This window comes from Procambarus clarkii, chromosome 50 (genome assembly GCF_040958095.1).
Source record: "Procambarus clarkii isolate CNS0578487 chromosome 50, FALCON_Pclarkii_2.0, whole genome shotgun sequence".
NCBI classification, from domain to species: Eukaryota; Metazoa; Arthropoda; class Malacostraca; order Decapoda; family Cambaridae; genus Procambarus; species Procambarus clarkii.
In genome coordinates this window covers 13,972,277-13,993,672 of record NC_091199.1, presented here as the reverse complement: position 1 = coordinate 13,993,672, position 21,396 = coordinate 13,972,277, and the positions used below count along the sequence as shown (strand labels likewise).

At 45.5% G+C, this 21,396-nt stretch overlaps 1 protein-coding gene across 10 annotated transcripts in view; it reads left to right on the top strand.

The window, feature by feature from the left end:
- The window catches only part of LOC123749496 (tumor protein p63-regulated gene 1-like protein), an 86,485-nt gene that overhangs the window by 40,104 nt on the left and 24,985 nt on the right, over nt 1-21,396 (top strand). For all 10 annotated transcript variants that reach the window (XR_011222552.1, XR_011222542.1, XR_011222546.1 and 7 more), the window contains exon 10: nt 9,688-9,787. The gene's annotated coding sequence lies outside the window, so the exon portion shown is untranslated. The remainder of the gene's footprint in view (nt 1-9,687; nt 9,788-21,396) is intronic.

Sequence of the window (21,396 nt, the reverse complement as noted above, 5' to 3'; positions counted from 1 at the left end):
GCAAGTCAGGGCATTGTGTAGAAGACAGTCAGGTGGTGGTGGAGGTGGAGTCGGATGCAGATGGTAAACACCACACTTCTGAGCATGCATAAAGATTCCGCGTTTGAGAGGTTGGTGTCTACTCCTCTAAGTGAATAAGAATAAGTGTCCTGTGTTGTAATGTGGTATACATGATACAGTGGTACCTCCACTTACGAATTTAATCCGTTCCCAGAGATGGGTCGTAACTCGAAAATTCGTAACTCGAAATGAATTTTCCCATAAGAAATAATGTAAATTAAATTAATCCATTCCACACCCACAAAAATATTAACTTAAAAATACATTTTATACCGAATATAACTCTTTTTGTACTAGCTACAATACAGTATGTATATCTTACCTTTATTGAGGACTCTTGTTGGTGTATGGAAGATGGGGAGGAAGAGAGGTGTTACTGTTTGGAAGGGGAGTCCCTTCCATTATAACATCAGGCACTGATGACTTCTCTGGGGTACTTTCTCCTACGTTGTGCAGGCATACCACTAGGACCTGGTTGTGGCTCACTGCTTGCTTGTCTTACTAAGACTCTGTCTAAAGACACTTGTTTTTCCCTACATTTTAACACTTGTCTGTAGTAAGACATCACATTGTCATTTAAAAAGTCAATGTAACGGCCTGCTATAACTTTATCTGGGGGAGTTTTTTCAACAAAACTTTGCAGTTCTTCCCATACTTCATACATTTTCCTAATGAGGAAGGAACATCCTCTACTGCCTCTACTCACAACTATTTTCTTAGGTTGAACCTTACCACTGACTTTCTTGGGAACAATGTTATGATATATAATAATAACTTTTATGTTAATAAAAAAAAGCACAAAAACAATTAAATTCTTTACAAGTGCAATCGTCACTAAGTGGGCGGCTCTGGTAAACTGAAGCGGGGTGGCCCCGTGCCTCCAGGAATCATGAGCTCGGTCGACTCGTGTGTGTTAACAAAGTCGCTAGTCGAGGCAAAGGTCGTAAGTCGTCACATTTTTCTGCGAAATTGGGGTCGTAACTCGAAAAATTCGTAAGTAGGGGGAGTCGTAAGTCAAGGTGCCACTGTATTATAGAGTAGAATTCCTTTGCTAGATAGTTGATGTCCCAGTTGGTGCCTGCTAAATGTTTGATTCTCACCCTATGTGTGGAAAAGTGAATTCCTTATAAGTTACAATTGTGGTAGTGTCTTGTGTATTCTCTCATTTGTGGAGTATCACCACTGTATTAATTTGATAACTCTTAGCATTCAGTGATACTCTTGATAAGAGTCAAGTGTCTGTATCTGTAAGATCTAATGCCTGAATCTTTTGTAAATTTCTCAGAGTAGTTGTATGTTATGGCCTGTTACATGAACTGAGGGCTATCTCGGGCAACCCCCCCAATTTCTAGCTTAAAAAATTAATTTCAGTAAAGTAAAATAAAGGAAATTATATATATTCTTGTAAAAATTAAATTTACAATTACTAAATATAAATAGTGCCTCTTACAGCTATTATTTAACCTAGTCTTCTGGAGTTTGCAGATGATGAGTCACAATAACATGGCTGGAGTTTCTGGAGTTTACTATATAATGTATTTTTTTCTGGGGGGAGCCCCGTCGGCTCCCCGGAGCTTTACCGGCTGATATGCTAATGTCAGACTTTGGCATCAGTCATGTGTATGGAGTTCTAGGGCCTACCGGGGACCACGAGCCAGAACCTGGCCCCCTCAGAGAGGCAAGGGGAGCAATGGCCTATAGAAACCCCCGTGTGGTTGGAAGCATTCTATGTCTGCCATCGACCGGGTCAAGCATCCAGAAAGGCAAGCATTCCAAAACAAACCCCTATTCTGGTGAAAATTGCTACCTAAGCCGAACTAGTGAATAGAACTCTTCAACAGAAAACACGGAAACTAGTATGACGTCATACGTCACCGCGCCGCTGTCTGCGCAGCTCCCCCCTCCCCGGGAGGGGGAAGGGGGAGCCCCAGACCTCCCACGCCGGCTATCCACCCATCAGTTCTTCGGCTGATGCTATAGGCAATGGTTATGTGCTCCGGCTCCAGTGGTTGTTTCAGCACTGTACCTAGAGTGTGGTGTCTGTTTTCTAGGTGGTGCGTGAGCCGGGTGTGATTCTTCAGTACTCGGGCTGCATGCGCCTAGGGTTCCCTTCCCTAGGTGCCCTGTAAGTACTGCCCTTGGGGCTTGGGGCCACCTTCCACAAGTTCCTTGGGTCCTGCCCCTGCTTGGCCGTTTACCGCTTGGTTTTCGGCCGCTCTTTGTGTGCTCGGGTGTTCTGTCTCCCTTGTTCGCCTTAGAGTAAGGGGCAGTGTTTGCACTGGTGGGGCGCGGGGTACTGTGCAGCTTGTCTTTCCCAATCATAGCGGCCGGCTCTGTTCCGCTTGGGTACGCTGTCCTCTTGCGGGGTTTTCTTTTTCTTTTGTTTATATACCTGGTGGGGGGGTCTGCCTTCGTTCTTGCCCCTTGTGTCCCTTGTGTTCTGAGTATTTCTGGTGGTACCCCCTGCTAGGTCCCCGTGAGTGTACACGTCCCGGGGGTTCAGCTCTTAGAAAGTTGTTTGGTAGCTTGGGTGCCGGTTAGCAGTACCCTGCCTGGGATTACCTGAGCGCGAGTCCTCTTAAAGTAAACGCTCGGGACCCTGGGAAACCCCTGGGGGCGCGCGGGTCCGATGGATGTGACCCCAGAGCCCCCCCCTCGCTTCCAGCGAGTTTGAGGGTTGCTCTCACCTTTTGTCTCTGGGTGACTCTCTGTTTTGCCTCCGTCTGCTGCCTGTGGGGTCGGTGACACCTTCGACCCGGTGTCCTGCGAGTTTGGTTGCTCGTTGTGGCTCGGTTACCCAGTTGTGCTAACAAAGCGGGTGCGGGCAGCAGGGGCGTTGCACTTGAGCCTTGGTGGTGGCAACGTTCTCGTGGTTTCCTCCCCGGGAGCCCCGGGGCTGCCCCGTTGTATTTCGTTTTGGGACTTGGGGGTGTTGGTTGCTTCGGTTCCATCCACGCCCCCTTGTCTTTCCCCTGGTTCACCCTTCCTGCCTGTATCCGGTTCCTTACCGTCTGTAGGTTCAGGGCGGGGTGTTTGGTGGTGTTGAGACTCGGGCAGTCTCGGGGAATTCCCCTTCCGGGGTAGTGACGGGGGCATTTGGGCCTGTTCCTCCAGCCGTGTTGTATGAGTCTGCCAGTGGGCTCCCTTCCTTAGTGTTTTCACGGCTGCCCCGGTTTTCTGGTACGGCCGGGGCTTTGGGGGAACGGCTCGGCCCCGGGGCCTGTCGTGTAGGTTCCCGGGGCTGGGGAGGGGCTGACTTGGGGGGGGCCTTGGCCCCGTTAGACCCCGTGGGGGGTTTTATCCCCCTCTCGGCGGGGCTTGTGGTTACGCGGAGTGGGGTCTTTCCTCCCCACTCGCCGTACGTGCTGTTGGACGTCGGCCCCTCCCCGGGCTCGGTTCCTTGGCCTTTGAGTCGGTTGGTTCCGTCCTGTGGGTGGATGTTTCCTCCCCCGCTTTTTGGGACGGTGTTTTTGTCATGTTTCCCCGTTCGATGGGGTTCTGCGTGACTTTTGATCTCGGGTGCGCCTGCGCCTTCGTGTGCCTTCGGGACTAGTGTTGGCTTCTGTGTTCTCGAGGGTACGGGAAGGTTTTTCGCTACTTCCCGCATTATTGGAACGTCTGTCGGCTCCTAGTACTTGTCGCCCTGTTGGGCTACTTGTCGCCCTGTTGGGCTACTTGTCGCCCTGTTGGGCTACTTGTCGCCCTGTTGGGCTACTTGTCGCCCTGTTGGGCTCCTTGTCGCCCTGTTGGGCTACTTGTCGCCCGGTTGGGCTACTTGTCGCCCGGTTGGGCTACTTGTCGGCCGTTTGGGCTACTTGTCGCCCGTTTGGGCTACTTGTCGCAGTTTGGGTTCCCTTTTTTTGGGCTCTTTGCTTCTTTGGCCGGTTTTATTGTTCCTGCTTCCTCTTTTGGCTCTTTTTCTCGTGCAATAGTCCTGGCTGGCGCCTTCCCGCAGGGAGGGTGTGCGGTTCGGCCAGCGTGTTATGCGCATGCGCCGTGGAGTTTGTTTTGGTCTGGGCGATGGTTCAGTGCTGGGGTTTTGCGCCCCTTTTTGCTACAGTGCTTCGCCTCTCGTTCTTCTCCCTGGCTGCGGTATGTGCCCCTTTGCGCCAGGGGTGTCCTGGTTCCCAGTTGTGGGGAGGACACCGCGGTTTTCTGTGTCATGGGTGTGGACCGCCTCCTTCGCCTCTCCCTGTTCTCCTGCGGGTCCGGCTCTGGCGTCTTCACCTGGCGGTGCTCCCAAGTTCTTCTGGGCACGGTTGAGTCGTGTCAAGTTCGAGCCACCATTCGCCAGGTGAGTTTCTGCGGTCTGGCGTCTTTTGGCCGGGCGCTGGATGCGGCGGTGTTCATATACCCGTCTTTATTTAGGTATAATTTTGTACGACTGAGACCGTTCGCACACCAGTGACTGTCCCTTTATCACCCCTTCCTGTCCCCCTCATGTGCATGTCCAACCCATGCTGGAGTCGTTCAGGGGACCCTCCTTTTTTAATGTTGTGAGGTGTGGGGGTTGTAGGGTTGGTTCTGTACTCACCTGGTGAGGCTCCTGGCTGTGCTTGCAGGATTTGAGCTCTGGCTCTTGGGTCCCGCCTATCTGGTAGAACTTGCGGGATAGTACCAGTGGAGTGCAGTGGTGCTATTGGCACTTTTGGGGAACACTGTATTACCATCAGTGGTCTGTGCTTGTTACACGACCTACTTGCGAGCATAAGCCTTCTTGCTGGTTCGTCCGTGGACTTCCAGGGCGCACTGGCCTGTTTTCGTATGGCAGTTCCGGCCCGTCCTGGTTGTGGGGGTATGTGGGCCGGTGGACTGCTCCTAGCAGCTGCCTGGTGGGCCATCCTCTGGCCGGTCTGGCCTGACCTTGGGCCGGGCTTGAGGTGTAAAAGAGCTCCCAGTACCTCATCCAGCAGGTATCGAGCGGGGTTTCTCCGCCGTCGGTCGCCTGGTGCAGGTTTCTGGGCCTGCAGGGTTTTGTCGTGTCTCCGTTGGCCCTGTCTGGGGTCTGCCTGCTCCGTTCTCTGCCTTTGCAGAGGGGAGCTGCTATTTACATGTTGCTTGTTGCAGTGGTGCCTGTTGCTGCTGCTGCTGCACGTGAGCATTGGTACCGTGTTTCACGGTGGCGTGTCCTTGTTCCTGTGTCCGGTTGTGGAGTGGCGCTTTGCTGCCGTTTTGTGCCTGGGGATTGCGTGGGGTTTTTGTCCCTGCCTGATTGTCCACCCCTGGTTGTTCTCCTGGTTTTTTTTTTTTTTTTGTGCTTCTGCTCTTTCTTCCTGCCTCTTCTGCAGCAGGAATGTTCTGCGTGTGTTCTTAGGCGTTGGTCAGCCTGTGTCCTGTGATGTGCTTCTTTGTCTCGGTCTGTTGCAGTTGTTCGTGCCCCTTGGTTCGGGTCCTGTTCTGGCGGCGACCCTTCCGCCTTCTTTGGTTTTCCTAGCTTGCCCTGCCGGTTGTTGTTGTTTTTATTTTTTTGGGGGGGTTCTTGCGATGTCTCGCGTCGGACCCGTCGTTTCTGAACTCCTGGCGGGCTTGCATGCTTCGGAGTTTTTCTGTTCGGCAGACGTTCCATCTCCTTGTGCCGCCTGGGTTTCGGTGGTCGCGCCCGAGATCTTCTCGCGGCTCCGCCTTTTTCCTGGGCTCGGGGGGGCCTTGTCGGGGCTGCTTATGTTCTGCCTCGTGGTCTCGCCTCCGGTTGGTGGTCGGGTGGCTTCGTGGTAGGTGTCCCACCTGCGTGCTTTCTTGGCGGCAGTATGGGGTATTTTGGCGGTCCTTCCTTTTCCTGTCCCTTCTTCGGTGGGTCCTTCTTGTTGGCTTGGTTTACTCTCGGCTTGGTTTTCTAGTGGGGGTTGGGGGCCGTCGTCTTGCCACATACTGTCGCCTCTTTTCGTGCGGCGCAGGCGGAGCCGCTTCAGCTTGCTTTCGGTCTTGGTGTTGCTTCTGCACCGTTAGTCAGCTGTCTTGTGCGTCATTTCACCTCCGGCCTGTTCGTGCGCTGCTTGCACCATCCTGGTCTCTGGTCAGCGTGCTCTGTCTTCTCCTCGGTTGGTAGTGCCCCTTCGGTTCCGGTGTGTTTTTTCGTCGGCTCTTTCCTTTGGGCCTTTGCCTCTGGGGGTCGGTTCGCTGTGTTTTCTTGCTCCTTCAGTTTTAGCGTTTTGGTTGTTTGATGGCAGCAGTCTCCATCTTTTCTGGCGCGGGGTGGGGCTGCTGCATTCTGGAGGGGTCCAGGGTTTGTTGGTGCTTTGTTGGTCGGGCCGGGGGTGTGTCGTTTTTGTGTTCAGTGGCGGCCCTCTGCTGTTGTTTGCGTGCCACGGCGTTTGGGTCCGGAGCGCGTTTTGCGTTGATCCGGTTCTGTTCTTCCCGGTTCGCGGGTGATGGTGTCCCGGGTGGTCAGCCGTGTTCTTGCGGCTAAGCTGCCTGTGTTCTTCCCTCATGCCTGTGGCGTTCGTGGCTTCGCTGCTCTCGCTGCCGTCTGGGCGACGTGGCCTTGCAGTCTTTCGGGCATGGATTTTTGGTGTTCGTGCAGGGGCCTTGCTGCTCGTGGTTCTCGTGTTGTTCCCGGGATTTTCGGGGCTGTGGCGCCTTGGGTTGGCGTTTGCTGCCGGTTGTCTCGCCTCCTTGGGGGGTGCGTGGTGTCCGCCTCCCGGTTTTGTCCCTTTGACCTTCCTCTGTGGGTAGTTAGCTCCGGGGAGCCGACGGGGCTCCCCCCAGAAAACCAGCGTTGAATGTAATGAAACGCCATTTTCTGGGTGAGACCCGGAGGCTCCCCGGCAACCCTCCCTCCCTCCGGTCGGCGTTTTTCGCGTGTTTTGACATCCAGCCTCGGAACTGATGGGTGGATAGCCGGCGTGGGAGGTCTGGGGCTCCCCCTTCCCCCTCCCGGGGAGGGGGGAGCTGCGCAGACAGCGGCGCGGTGACGTATGACGTCATACTAGTTTCCGTGTTTTCTGTTGAAGAGTTCTATTCACTAGTTCGGCTTAGGTAGCAATTTTCACCAGAATAGGGGTTTGTTTTGGAATGCTTGCCTTTCTGGATGCTTGACCCGGTCGATGGCAGACATAGAATGCTTCCAACCACACGGGGGTTTCTATAGGCCATTGCTCCCCTTGCCTCTCTGAGGGGGCCAGGTTCTGGCTCGTGGTCCCCGGTAGGCCCTAGAACTCCATACACATGACTGATGCCAAAGTCTGACATTAGCATATCAGCCGGTAAAGCTCCGGGGAGCCTCCGGGTCTCACCCAGAAAATGGCGTTTCATTACATTCAACGCTGGTTTTTTATTATTATTTTCTACCACAGACGTGGCCACACATTTACAATGCTAACCAGCATATACAGAATACATTTTCTTCTGTCCTCCATGGACAGGGTGAGAGATTTGTCAAACATACAGTTCAGGGATTTATTGAACAATCAACCACAGAAGGTGATTGTGGTGCTTTTAAAATGCTAGGCTAAGCTACATACGTAAATACATAGATACACAGATGCATGTATGCTACATAAAGAGTTCGATGTGTCTTTTACGTAGTGTCATTAATATATTGTAAATGGAAAAGGGCAAGCCTCTCTACCAAGGTATGTTTCACTAGTCATTTTATAAACCTCTTATAACATTTGTGCATTCTATGCAGTAAGAATGGGTGACACACTATCACACAGCCTTCCATTGGATGTAGGGCTGTCCTCTTTGTGCCACTTATTACAAAATATATTTCGCATACCTTATTTGGTTTGGAGGCCCCTTTCCTGATCACTGTCTCTAACCATAGACACTGCATCATGAGGTTAGAACACCAGTGAAAGGATGGGATGGGGGGGGGAGGACCTCCTGAGAAACTGTGGCCTCATTTTGTGCCCTTGCCTTGCAGTCCAGGCATTTGCAATCCCTGGCTGCTGCTAGAGTTTAGATTGTAAATTCTGCATTTGTCTCTGGGAAGGTTTTGGTGCTTGGATCTTACCCTTGTGGGCTCTTGCAAGACGCCTCTCCGGTAAGTTTCCTGATCTGGCCGTGTTTGGTGATCTGTTCCAGTGTTCCTTCCTATTCTCTTGACTGGTTTGGGACCCCAGGGTGACGAGAATTTAGGCTCCATCTCTGGTCTTTCCTCTTTTATGGCAGGGTTGGTTATCAGGTTTTTTAGAGTTTGTCAAGATCCAAGGTCCTAGTGGTTGCTCTTTTCCCCCTCCCCCCCTTTGTGGCCTTATTGCATCTAGGACTGAGGGATTGTCTCTCCCAGGAGAGAGAATCCTGGTTCATATTAGGTGTCTCCTTTACACCTCCCTCTTTAGCATATGTCCTTGTTCCAGGCTCATGGTTGGATCTACTCTTCCACACAGGTTTCTGTGGTCACATCTTCTTGCATGTCTCGGTTTGCTTCAAATCCTACTCTGGAACTGTGACCTTGGATCTCTGTGCACGTGTGGGTGGGTTCGTGTTCTCACCATTTGATATTTCATGTCTATCCCTCTTTATTGAATATTAGAACTACATTTGCCTTTTTCCCAGATTTTTGATAGCTCTCCCAACTTTAGTGTAATGCTGAACACTATAGTTAATGGGTAACACAAGATCACTGCAGCTTTCTTCAGTAATCCTGGTGATATCTGGTCTGGTCCTACTGCTTTTGTTACATTCTGTTCCTCCAGGTTTCTTTTTACCTCTTCTGCATTAACTTCAATTCTGTCTAAATTGTTTCTTGCCATCTGTTTTCACCCCTCCACGGACACCAATTTGGTTCCACATTGTAGACCAGAAATCTTTTGTTGAGTTCTTAAAAATAAAAAAAAAAAATAAAATATAAATAAAATGTTTATTTAGGTAAGGTACATACATACAAGAAATTTTTACAAAGATTGGTTGACTTATAGGTAGAGCTAGTACATACAATGCCTAAAGCCACTATTACGCAAAGCGTTTCGAGCATGAAAAACTTAAATGACAAGCTTAATACTAATTGAGCATAAAGAGTAGAATGAAAACAAGACATGAAAACATAGCTGAAAAAGCAGCACAAATACAATTATGTCGACAAACAGCGCTCTTTAAAAAAAAAAAAAAGTTAGTTGATAGTTCTTCACTGACTAATTTGCCATTCCTCCCTGTTCCTCAGTGTGATCACATGGTTTTGTACTGTTGTTTTCCTCTGTGTATAGCTGTGCAACAGCTTACGTTGGCTCTTTGCTTTTGCCACAATGCCATTTTGAAACTGCTGCTCTGCTGCCCTCCTAGGATGTAATAATTTCTGGCTCTCATTAGTGCCTTCCTATTTACCCATGTACCCCATACTTTTTTCTTTTCTTTCTGGGGAAGTTCATTTGCTCTTTCTGGACGTAGGTAGCAATTTTCACCAGACTTTAGTTTTTGTTTCGCCTATCTTTCAGGGTGCCTTCCCCTGTTGATGACAAAATATGACATACTGTACTTTAAATGTAAAGTGCTCATATGCCATTGCTCCCTATACCTCTCTGAGGAGGCCAGGTTTTGTCTTGTTGTCCCCGGTAGTTAAAGGACTCGTGTGACTGATGACCCCAAACTAATAAAACAGACTATCTGTTCGGATAGCTTCAGGGAGCCTCCGGGGCTTGCCTAGAAAATGGAGTTATATTAAATTAAACGGTGATTTTTTTTCTGTAGGGTTTTGGGGTTCAGCAGAGATGGCTCATGACTGAGGTGGACAGCTGGCTGGGGCCATCCAAATGACTTGGAACTGAAATGCCATCTTAGTGGCAGTCAGGTGCGTTAACATTAAAGTTATTTACCCTTGGGTTAGTTACTTTACTTTACATCAGTTACTTTACCTTAGGGCTCATTCTTTTCTTTCGAGCAGTTACAGTACTTTCAATTTGTTTTGCCTAGCCTTTCTGGTGAATTTTTCTTGGGCTTAGGTACATCTCTGATCCTAAAGCTTGCCTTGCCTTGTTGAGAGAGCCAGATCCTAATCCTGGCTTTCGATAGGTCAACATGGGTTTTGGAGGCGTGGTGTGATTGAGGGCTTGGCTATAAAGGCACTTAATCTACTGAGCACCTGTCAGAAAAGTGCGTTTCATTATGTTTAGTGCTTGATTTTTGTCTATTTTTTAAGGGTGTTAGGAATGAAACAGAAAATACAATGGAATAAATTGGAGATGGGGGAAGGGAGAGCCTAAATAGGAGAAAATTTTGTGAAAGTATTATATGCTAATGTAGTTGGGATGAGATTATGTTTGAGGTAAGTGATGTAGTTAATATTAAAAGACTATATTGTTATAATGTTTGAAATAAAATAGGAGGAGAGAGTACTGAGTTGATATTACATTTTTTACCACTGAAAAAGAGTTTTATGTACTGTATATGATATGGGGGGGGGTATTTTTTATTACAAATGTAAAGATGAAAAAAATTAATTCCTTTGGCAATTATTCATATATACTGTACTCACCTAGTTGTACTCACCTAGTTGTGTTTGCGGGGGTTGAGCTCTGGCTCTTTGGTCCCGCCTCTCAACCGTCAATCAACAGGTGTACAGATTCCTGAGCCTATCGGGCTCTACATACTGTATGTATGTATGTATGTGTGTGTGTGTATATGTCAACCCGTTCTCGCACTTGCTTATAGTCAATATTGGCTTATTTAATAAGTGCATATGTGACATACTAATTGATTGTGAATATTTTAGTTTTAGCTTTTGTAACTATGCGGACCATTGTATATATACAGTGGCACCTCGACTTACGATTGCCCCGACTTACGATAATTTCGAGTTACGATGTAAATTTGATAGAAAAATGCGACTGGACATACGATGGTGTCGTCGACTAACGATATTTGTTGGTACACGTTTGGGTCGACCGAGCACATGGTTCCCGGTCATGCAGGTCGACCTGCCTCAGTTTACTAGAGCTGCCCGCTTAGTGACGATCACGCTTATAAGAAATTCCGTTTTTATGGTGATTTTTTGCTTTTTGAACATAAAAGTAATTATTATATATCATGCCATGGGTCCCAAGAAAGTTAGTGGTAAGGTTCAACATATGAAAACCCATGTAAGGATGACCATAGAGGAAAAACAAGAGATCATTCGTTAATGTGAAGATGGTGTGCTGGTTGTTGAACTAGCTAGGCAGTACAACAAATCTCAGTCAACGATATCCACCATACTGGCTAAGAAAAAGGACATTATGAGTGCTAAGTGGCAAAAGGCGTATCAATAATCTCGAAACATTGAACACAAACACTTCAGGATGTTGAACAGTTATTATTAATTTGAATACACAGCAAGGAGTTAGCGTGTGATAGAATTTCAGAGGCCATTATTTGTGAAAAAGCAAGGAAATTGCATGAAGACCTTTTAAAGAAAACCCCTGGAACGAGTGATGCAAATGTGAAAGAGTTTAAGGCAAGCAGGGGATGGTTTGAGAAATTTAGAAAAAGAAGTGGCATTCATAATGTTCTGAGTGTTGTGTGTTGCGAGCTGGTGGAGGAACACAGCGAAGAACTGACCACTGAAGAACTTCACAAGGAGCAGCAACAAGAGACAGCTGAGGAAATTTCTTCAGGGGAGGAGGAGACAGTACAGAATGTCCCTTCCTCATTAATTAAGAAAATGTGTGCAGCATGGGAAGAATTGCAAACTTTTGCTGAAACGACTCACCCAAATCACGGTGCAGTAGGTGTTGCCTTAACCTTTTTAATGACACTGTGATGCCTCACTACAGACAAAAATTAAAACACATGGAAAAACAAAAATCTCTGGAAAGGTTTTTAGTGAGACAAACAAGCAGTGAATCACAACCAGGTCCTAGTGGTATGTAGGCAAAACGTAGGAGAGAGTGTACCCCAGAGAAGTCATCACTGCCTGATGTTATAATCGATGGGGACTCCCCTTCCAAACAGTAACACCTTTCCTCCTCCCCTCCCCCCTCCTCACCATCTTCCAGATGCATCATGAGTCCTCCATAAAGGTAAGGTAACCATATGCACTGTATTGTAGTTAGAAAAAACATTGTATTCAGTATAAAATGTATTTGTAAGTTAATATTTTGGAGGGTGGGGAACGGATTAATTCAATTCCCTTTATTTCTTATGGGAAAAATCGCTTCGACTTACGATATTTCGACTTACGATCCGTCTCTGGGAACAGATTACCATCGTACGTCGAGGCCCCACTGTACTGTATTGATATAAAAGGCAGTTAAATAGAATCTGGTACTATTCACTTTATGGAGTCTGAAAAATTAAGCTAAAAAACAAACTGTAATGTTTGTAAGCCTAGTATAGCACACAAATATATACTATCATAGGCCTCATAGCATTTATTAGGCCTAGAAAGTTTAGGTTATGTTAGGGTTTCTTCGCAACATCAGTACAAAAACTTTTCCAGTTTGTCCAGATTCAATAGTACCGAATTATACTGTCTTAATTGTCTTTTACATCAGTATATGTACCATGGTCTTCGTCATTACTATAAGTACTATCTAAACAGGAGAATGGGCTGTATATACAGTATGATGATATTCTATGTCTGGGGAATTTATATTGCTTGTTATTATGTTACTTGCAATATATTTTCTATTATATAATGGAGAGTCAAAGAAGTTTTTGTTTCTGAATAAGTTTTTGTTCAGCATTTTTAATGGTGTGCTGTGGTTGGAAATGGCTTTTTCTTCCTAGGAATATAATAAAAGATGCAAAACAATTACGTATATTAATATTTTATAAAAAATTTTACCCTGTGTCACGTGTAGGAACACATTATTGTTCCGAAAGGTCCAACAGCATATGATTTAAACACTTTGTTGGACTCCTTCATATTGCTTATAAGAGGAGGGTAAAGTGGTTCCAGTTTGAATCTGAAGAGTACAGTTTGAAAATTCTGTTTTAATGGAAGAATGGAAAGTTACCTCTCTGGCTAGAACTATGAGATTTATCTTGAGTATTATATTTCCATGTACCCAATACTGGAGTGTAATATGCCTTCTTGAGGTTAAAGAATATAGCCACTGCCAATTTAGTAAATGGTAATTCATACTGAATATGAACTTCAGTCCTCCAGAAAATCTGGACTGCTGAGATATTTATAGCAGTCAAATTGTGACAACAGTATACCTAAATTAGGTTTTAAACTGACACAAGATGTATGTTGATCATGAATTGTTTGCAGAAATAATTTGTAAGGGCAATGGGTCTAAAATCACATAACATACCCTTGCCTTTAGGATGATTGTATTTTTCCAGTCTTCAGAAAAACACCCTGTGGCCTACATATTGCTATGAATTGCTATGAATTATAAATAATTATTCTAATGCAGATGAAGGAGGCAATAACCTCGTTGTATTCCAGCTGTGGAGTGACTAGAGTTGACTGTAGTTAACAAATCGTAGAGAAATCGTTCTTTGTGCAATAAAGTGTAATGGATGTTATTCAACAAGGAGGGTTTCCAAATAACAAATTCCAGATGGAGGTGAGTTGCTGATTGCTAATAGTTGATAAATAGCTGAGCTTGTTTACAACATTGTCTAGTTCAGTAATCATGAAAATGGACCACAAAAGCTTTTCCAGCTTATGTGGTCCATTTAAATTTGCCTCTCATTTTGTGTATTTTCTTCCAAATTTCAAGAATAAGAATATTAGCATTTATAGTGGAGGTATATGATCAACTCTTCTATTTAGCAGCACAAATTAATATTTTTTTACACTATTTATTTAGTTATTTTAAATATAGTACAAGCATTTGCAATTAGTTGTTTCTGAGGGGAGCCTCGCCGGCTTCCAGAAGCTATCTGAACTGATATGTGCTATATTAGTTTGGGGGTCATCAGTCATAGGAGTCCTTATACCTAACGGGGACAAAGATCCAGAACTTGGCCCCTTCAGAGAGGCGCAGGGAGCAGTGGCCTATGAGCACTTTACAATTGAAGTATGTCATAATTGCCATTGACCGAGGTAGGACCCAGAAAGGTAGGCGAATCAAAACAGACCATTGTCTGGTATGCACCTAGGGTGACCTTCCCTAAGTGCTCCTTATGTATTGCCTTTGTGTGTCAGGGTTATCTTCCCTGGGGCATTCGGGAATCACTCCCCATTTGAGGACGTCATCACTTGATGTTGTCTTCGCCCTTAGGGTACATTGAGGGGTCTAGGGCTTTCCGTCTTGCTCCGAGTAGGGGTGTGTTATTGGCTGGGTGGGGCGCACTATGGCTGGCGCAGCTACTTCAGTACAGTGGCCAATGTTTCTCTCTCTGACTGCCAGTTTCTTTGTTGTGTATGTTTGGGGATATTTGTTTTCAGTTTCTTTTCATTCTCTGGCATTCTTGCCTTGTTCAGACAGAGGTGGTCTGCTTAGCTTCTTATTAGGCAAGCCTAGGTTGTGTTGTTAGTCCTCCACTGTTGCCTCCGAGGTTCATAGCTGCTACTGGTGGCCAGTTTGCCTGCTACCTAACAGGGTTCTACCAGCTTAGCTGGCCCCAGTGCCTGGGCTTCCCGTAGGGCTAATTCACCCTACGGGCCCTGGAAAACCCCTGTGGGCTTGGTCGTACAATGGCTACTTCTTCCGAGCCCACTCTCGCCCTCTCGCCTTGTGCGAAGTCGAAGGTTGTTCAGGGAAACAATCATCCGTACTTCCTCCGTCACACTGCCTGTTGGGTTGGGTACACCACCGATCTGGAGTCTTGCAGGCCTTATTCCCTGCTTGTACTTCATTTTCCTCATTTCTTCTCTGTTGATCTCAGGGATCAGGCAGCGGCTGCTTTGCATCCTCGATTCTCCTTACTGCAACGAGCCAGGTTGGTTACCCGGTTGGAGGCCCTGGAGCTGCCCCGCTTGGGTTTTAGGGACCAGGATTTGGAGGCATTATTTGCTTCAATCTTGGTTCCTTCCATGCCCTTACTTCTTTCACAGGTGGGCGTGGTTTGTTGTCTTACTCCTTCCACCTACCCCTTCCCCCGCTTCCGGCTCCTGAACATCGCCCTGAGGGTTTCCCTTGAGGGTTTCAGGATCGGGAGGTTTCAGGGGCTGCCCCTTCCGATTTGGGCACGGAGGTAGTTGAGCTCAATTTTCCCGCCAAGGCTTCTGGGTCAACCCAGTGGGCTTCCTTCTTGGAAGCTTCTCATTTTCCCCAGGACGCTGCCTTTTCTTTAGGGAAGGCGGGTGTGGAAGAGGGGTTCTGCCCCGGGGCCTTTTGTCAGGAGTTTCTGGGGCTTAGGGGAAGTCTACTTGGAGTACAAGCACTCCTTTTGCCCCTGCTTGGACGCTTGTGCCCTCTGGGCAGGGGTTGTTGCTGCAGGGGAGGAGGTTTTTATCCTTTCTCCTTCCCTTTCTGAATTAGTTTTACTGTATTTGCCAGTGTAATTTATGGACACTTGCATCGGGCACATCCATTTTTTGCTTGAATGTTTTGTCCAGGTAAAAAACAATAAAAAAAAAAGTATATTAATATAACAACTTTTTTGTTTGGTTCATCATACAGTACGTTTATTGCACGTTATTTTCCGGTGCTTTTGGTACCTCCCCTGCTCTTCTCTCCTCTCAGATCAGCGGTTTAGTTTATATTTTTGGCTAGAATTTTGCCAGTTGCTGCGACTGGCTGCCAGGGCAGTGCTCCGATCGTGGTGCACCATCCCACAGCTGTGGTTTGTTGTTATTCACACTTTGCATATGGCTGCTGGGAGGTTGAATGTTTATCATTTCAAGGCAGGCTGGCAGCCTGTCTTGACGACTAGTTGGTGTGGGCTTCCTGCAGGTCTGCTTGTCTGCTTGCCGGAGTTCTGGTTCTTTCCCAGCTTGCTGGATTCGGGTTCCTGGTAAATTGGCGGAAGTCCCAGTTGGTTCCGTCCCATGTTTGGGCTTGGCTGGGCCTAATGTGGGGTTCTCGGACTGCGTCCATTTCTTTTCCTCCTGTGGCTTTGCTCCAGTTGCCATACCACCTTCAGCGGTTTTTTAGGGGGGGACCCGGGTCCCTCGGTGGTTGCTCGAGCAGCTGTGTGGGAGTCTGACCTTTGCCCTGCTGGTTTATTTGTTGGGCAAGGTTTGGCTTCATGGGCTGTTCTGGAATCTTCAGAGCCACCTCTTTCACCGCTCTTGCAATCACTGGATTTGTTCCCCGGTGTCCTTGCGTCTCCGGATTCCTCTAAGGGTTTTTGGGGGTTCATTGCCATGGTGCCTTCCTCTCTCTCTCTCGTTCAATGTGTTCACGGACAGCTTGGTTTCAGGCACTGCTTGCTCGGTGTCTGAACCTGGGCGGTTTTCTGCAGCTCTGCCTCTTTCAGCAGGTCGGGCTAGTGAGGTACTTCGCTGGTTCGCTTTACTGCTCCACACTATGCGTCTGATTTTTCTGACAAATGTGTATCACCATCTGTATGGTGATAAGGTGGCTTCTTTGATGGTGTCCCACAGCAGTTTTCTTCTCAGCGACATTATGAAGTTTCTAGGCGTTTTCTCCATCACTTTATTTCTCTTCGTCGGTTTTCGTCGATTTTGCAGCAGGTTGTTTTGTCCTTTCTCTCTTGTTTTGTTCTGGATCGGCATCTCATGCCCATTACTGTCGCTTCGTATCGAGTGGCATTGGTGGAGCTACTGCTGCTTGCATTTGAGGTGGATGTTACTTACACTCTGTTCCGCTAGCTTTCTCGTGCATTTTATCACCTCCGGCCTGCTTATGTGTTGCATGAGTCTTTTTGGTCTTTGGACTGCGTTCTTTCTTTTCTTTCTTCTCCTCGCTTAATTGTGGCCCTTTCAATATATATATATATATATATATATATAATATGTTATTTTGACATTATTAGACGATGCTGTGGTCACAACCTGAACAGCAGTGCTGTGAGCTCATACTATGTGCGCTGGCCTTGGCTGCTCACTCAGTACTGAGGCTCTCACACCCGGGAATGTGGCCCACGATTTTTTTTAAAGATGGCGTCTGTTTACAAGAGCCCTGAGGAAGCTGATGTGAACCCCATGTAGCCACGGGAGTTTTGAATGGAACGCTAAAAATATAAATAACCGGAGGCGTGTTGCACACCCCCCATCGAGGGCCTGCAGGTGCGTTGTGCAGTTTAGGGGTTAACCAGACAGTGGTCTGTTTTGATTCATTTATTTTTCTGGATCCTTTCCCGGTCGATGGCAGTTATGACATACTGTACTTTAAATGTACAGGGCTCATAGGCCATTGTTCCCTGCGCCTCTCTGAGGGCAGCAAGGTTCTGGCTCGTGGTCCCTGGTAGGCATAAGGAGTCGTGTGACTGATGATCCCAAACTAATATACTGTAGTACATATCAATTCGGATAGCTTCAGGGAGCTTCCGGGGCTCACCCAGAAAATGGTGTTTCATTACATTAAATAATTTTTTTTTTAATAATTTGAAGTGTTAATGGTACATTCTCGCAAAGCCATTATTATGTTTTACAGTAGCAATACTGGCATTAAAGAAAATGTGATACCATTGTTATTCTGATTGTGTATCTTCCAGGCTGTGTACTGATAGCATTCAGTATGCACACATTTATTACTCTACTGGGAAATATTTATAGTTATAGGAAATATATGGGGGCATCAGTAACAGTTCCTGTAAAGGATAATAAGAACCCAAGAGCTATAACAAGTGTATATATATTTATTTATGTATTTTATTTTTTATTTTATTTTATTTTATTTATACTGTATAAAATAAGTTCAGTGGGTTGTAAAAATACATATCTTGGTGATTAAGTGGTAATTGGTATATTCTGGGCAAAGCCACTAACACATACAGCATTTTACACAGGTTCTTAAGCTAACAAATAAATGTAATGATAGGTACATTGTAACATAATTTGAATTCACATAACTTAACATAAATTGGTAAAATAATGATAATGAAGAAGTTGCATTTGTATACTGTGATACACTTGGCGATAATTAATAATAATAATCTATATTATTAATAATAATAATCGATAATAATCCATTAAGGATTGAGTCTCTCTCTCTCTCTCTCTCTCTCTCTCTCTCTCTCTCTCTCTCTCTCTCTCTCCTCTCTCCTCTCTTCTCTCTCTTCTCTCTTCTCTCTTCTCTCCCTCTCTCTCTACCTCTCTCTCTCTCTCTCTCTCTCTCTACCTCTTTTTTTTTTTTTAACTAAGACTAGAATTCATAAGGGATGACTAATGAGATACCTAGTGAAGCTGCAAGCAAGAGCTGTTATCCTACCTCAGCTCATCTGAAGCCTACACCTAGAAACTCATTTATTTCATTGAAACTAACACATTGGGAACTATCATATATTGAACTTATGTAAGCTAAGTTGAAACCTCCTCCTAGATGCCCATTTATTTCATGAGCCTGTTATTATATGCTTTAGAAGGAATAGCTCTCCCTCTCTCTACCTCTCTCTTTCTTTATATATATATATATATATTACATATATATAATATGTCGTACCTAGTAGCCAGAATGCATTTCTCGACCTACTATGCAAAGCCCGATTTGCCTAATAGGCCGAGTGATTTTCTTTATTTTCAATCATTTTTTTCCAAATATTTTATTCAAATTATTATTATTCTGGTTGAGGTAATGAGCCACGAGGAAACAGAATAGAGCCAGAGCACAGAACCTGGAGGAATCCGAACCCTCCACAGCGCATGTTACAAGGCCGCAAAACTCACCCCATAATGTGAGCAAAACGAAAGGGAGGAAACCAATGGTGAAGTCGCCTAGGTTTGACTACACCAACAAACGGCGGTGCTACAGCCAGATCAAGGCTCCTGGAGGAAGGGAAAGCGGGGCCAACTGAGATCCCAAATAAGGCCTTACCAAGTCTGAACCTCGGGTGAAACCAACTGGGACTTCTGACAGCCCACCAGGAACCCAAACCTGGTAGGCTGGTTAAGAACCAGATACCTGGCCAGCTGACATGTGAAACCAACTGGGAGCTGAAACCAACCAGTTATTGAGGTAGGCAACACACAAACCCCTTAGAAGGTGCAGCCAGCCGACAATCATCTGCCCCAACCTGGCAAAAATACAGGAAGTCAGATTCAAACCAAAAGGAAAAGCGTTGAAGCAGTAAGCCTAATGTCCCACCACAAAACCTATCAGTTCCTGAACCTTCTGCATTGGAAGCTGAACCAGTCAATGCAAACCCAGAGGAAACAAATTACACATGACTTAGGGTTGTAAGTGTTACCGACCCAACAGGCAGAAAGATGACCCATCATCTGGTAACAAAGATGTTGAGCCCCCTTCAATATCTCACATGGTGATTGCAGGCTCGACAGGCCAAACCAACTACACCAAAGACCCGCGAGGTAAGTACTTGGGCCTAGAGGGAATGACAATGTTGGGAGGGGGCGAAAGTTAGGGAAGAAACAGGGAAGGGGAAGAAAGACCCAGGTATAACCAAGTATATCTGATGAATACAGGTGATGGAGTTCTTCTGGCATCGCTACTTACATTGATTAGTGATTGGTTGAAGGGTTCTTTTTTGCGTGTGCGCAAAAGATGACGACTAATAATCAACTCCAATAGACTCCTTAGTGAATCTGATACCTTTGATATTGCTCACCTTACGCGCTTTTGTTCTCGCACTGGCATCCTTAATGATATTTAGTGCCTTTTAAATCTTCCGCGACTTAGATGGTGCTACATAGTCTCCTTGGCTTGGTGTCTTTTTTATGATTACTTAACACATGAATAAAATGACTTCATAACACTTATGGAGGTAGTAGAGTAAATTGACTATCCCAAAGCAAGGATCATGTTTTCAGCAGGACTGTATTACATGAAGGCCGAGGGTTATTTGATGGAAGTGGGTTATGTAGAATGCTTTCCCAGCCAACTTCAACTGAACATTTTCTTTCTCCTCCACCAACAATCACAGACACCACATAGGCCAGCCACAATTCTTTTCACCCATAACATGCATACCCATTAAATAATGGACTCGCCCAGTTTTTTTCGAACAAAGGACATTACTGGAAAATTGTAAAAAAATTATTGAAATTCACATATAATTGAAAAATGTGCATTGATGTGGACTCCCCTATTTTTACAATGGACTCTGCCAAGGACTCCCCCCCCCCCCCTCCATTAAATAATGGACTCGTCCAAAGTGTTTTTCAATAGGACATTACTGGAAAATTTTAAAAATGTCATGAAATGCACATTTAATTGAAAAATCTACATTGATGTAATTTTAAAAATGTCATGAAATGCACATTTAATTGAAAAATCTACATTGATGTAGACTCCTATTTTTATAATGGACCCTGCCAAGGACTCTCCCATTAAATAATGGACTCGCCCAAAATACTTTGAGCAAAGGTCATTACTGGAAAATTTTAAATGTCTTGAAATGCACATTTAATTGAAAAATGCGCATTGATGTAGACTCCCCTATTTTTACAATGGCCTCGCCAATGCCCCAGGTGAAGGCAGCCTAGTGGCCAAAATGCCTTTTTATAAAAAAAAAATTTCATTTCTTTTGGGCTGAAGTGATTTTAATTCCTGATCAATATATGAAGGAAAATTATTACATAAATCAGTATTTTATTTATTGAAGAAAATGCAGATACATAGTTTAATGTAAGATGCATTACATCTCGCGATAATATTTTGTATTATACATCAGAAAATATGTATGCAATATATGAGTTGCATGTATAATAACTTTTCAAAAGATATAACAATCTGGGTATACATATAGTATACATAGTTTATAGATACATAATATATGAAATTTCAGTTAACACGTGTAATGTTTTAAGCACACATTAAATACACTTGTTGGAAATATTAAAGTTTGCATCCAATGCTCATCTCCCAACATCTTTTTGGTCACGCATAATCCAAGCCCTCTTATGACAGTCCTTACTTCCCCACCATTCGACATGTAAAGTTGGCTGGGGCTAACCCTATACATCTGGCCTCAGACATAATGTAAAAATTATAAATTATATACTTTGTGCGCATCAGGAATTAGGATTATGGTATCGGCCTCTGGGTCCTGACAGCTGAGTGGACAGTGCTCGGGATTCGTAGTCCTAAGGTTCCGGGTTCGATCCCCGGTGGAGGCGGAAACAAATGGGCATAGTTTCTTTCACCCTGATGAACCTGTTTGTCTAGCAGTAAATAGGTACCTGGGAGTTGAACAGCTGCTACGGGCTGCTTCCTGGGTGTAACGAAAAGGAGGCCTGGTCGAGGACCGGGCCGCGGGGACGCTAAGCCCTGAAATCATCTCAAGATAACCTCTGTTATGTCTGCTCCATTGATGCGTGACCAAAAAGATGTTGGGAGATGAGCATTGGATGCAAACTTTAATAATTCCAACAAGTGTATTTAATGTGTGCTTAAAACATTACATGTGTTAACTGAAATTTCATATATTATGTTCATA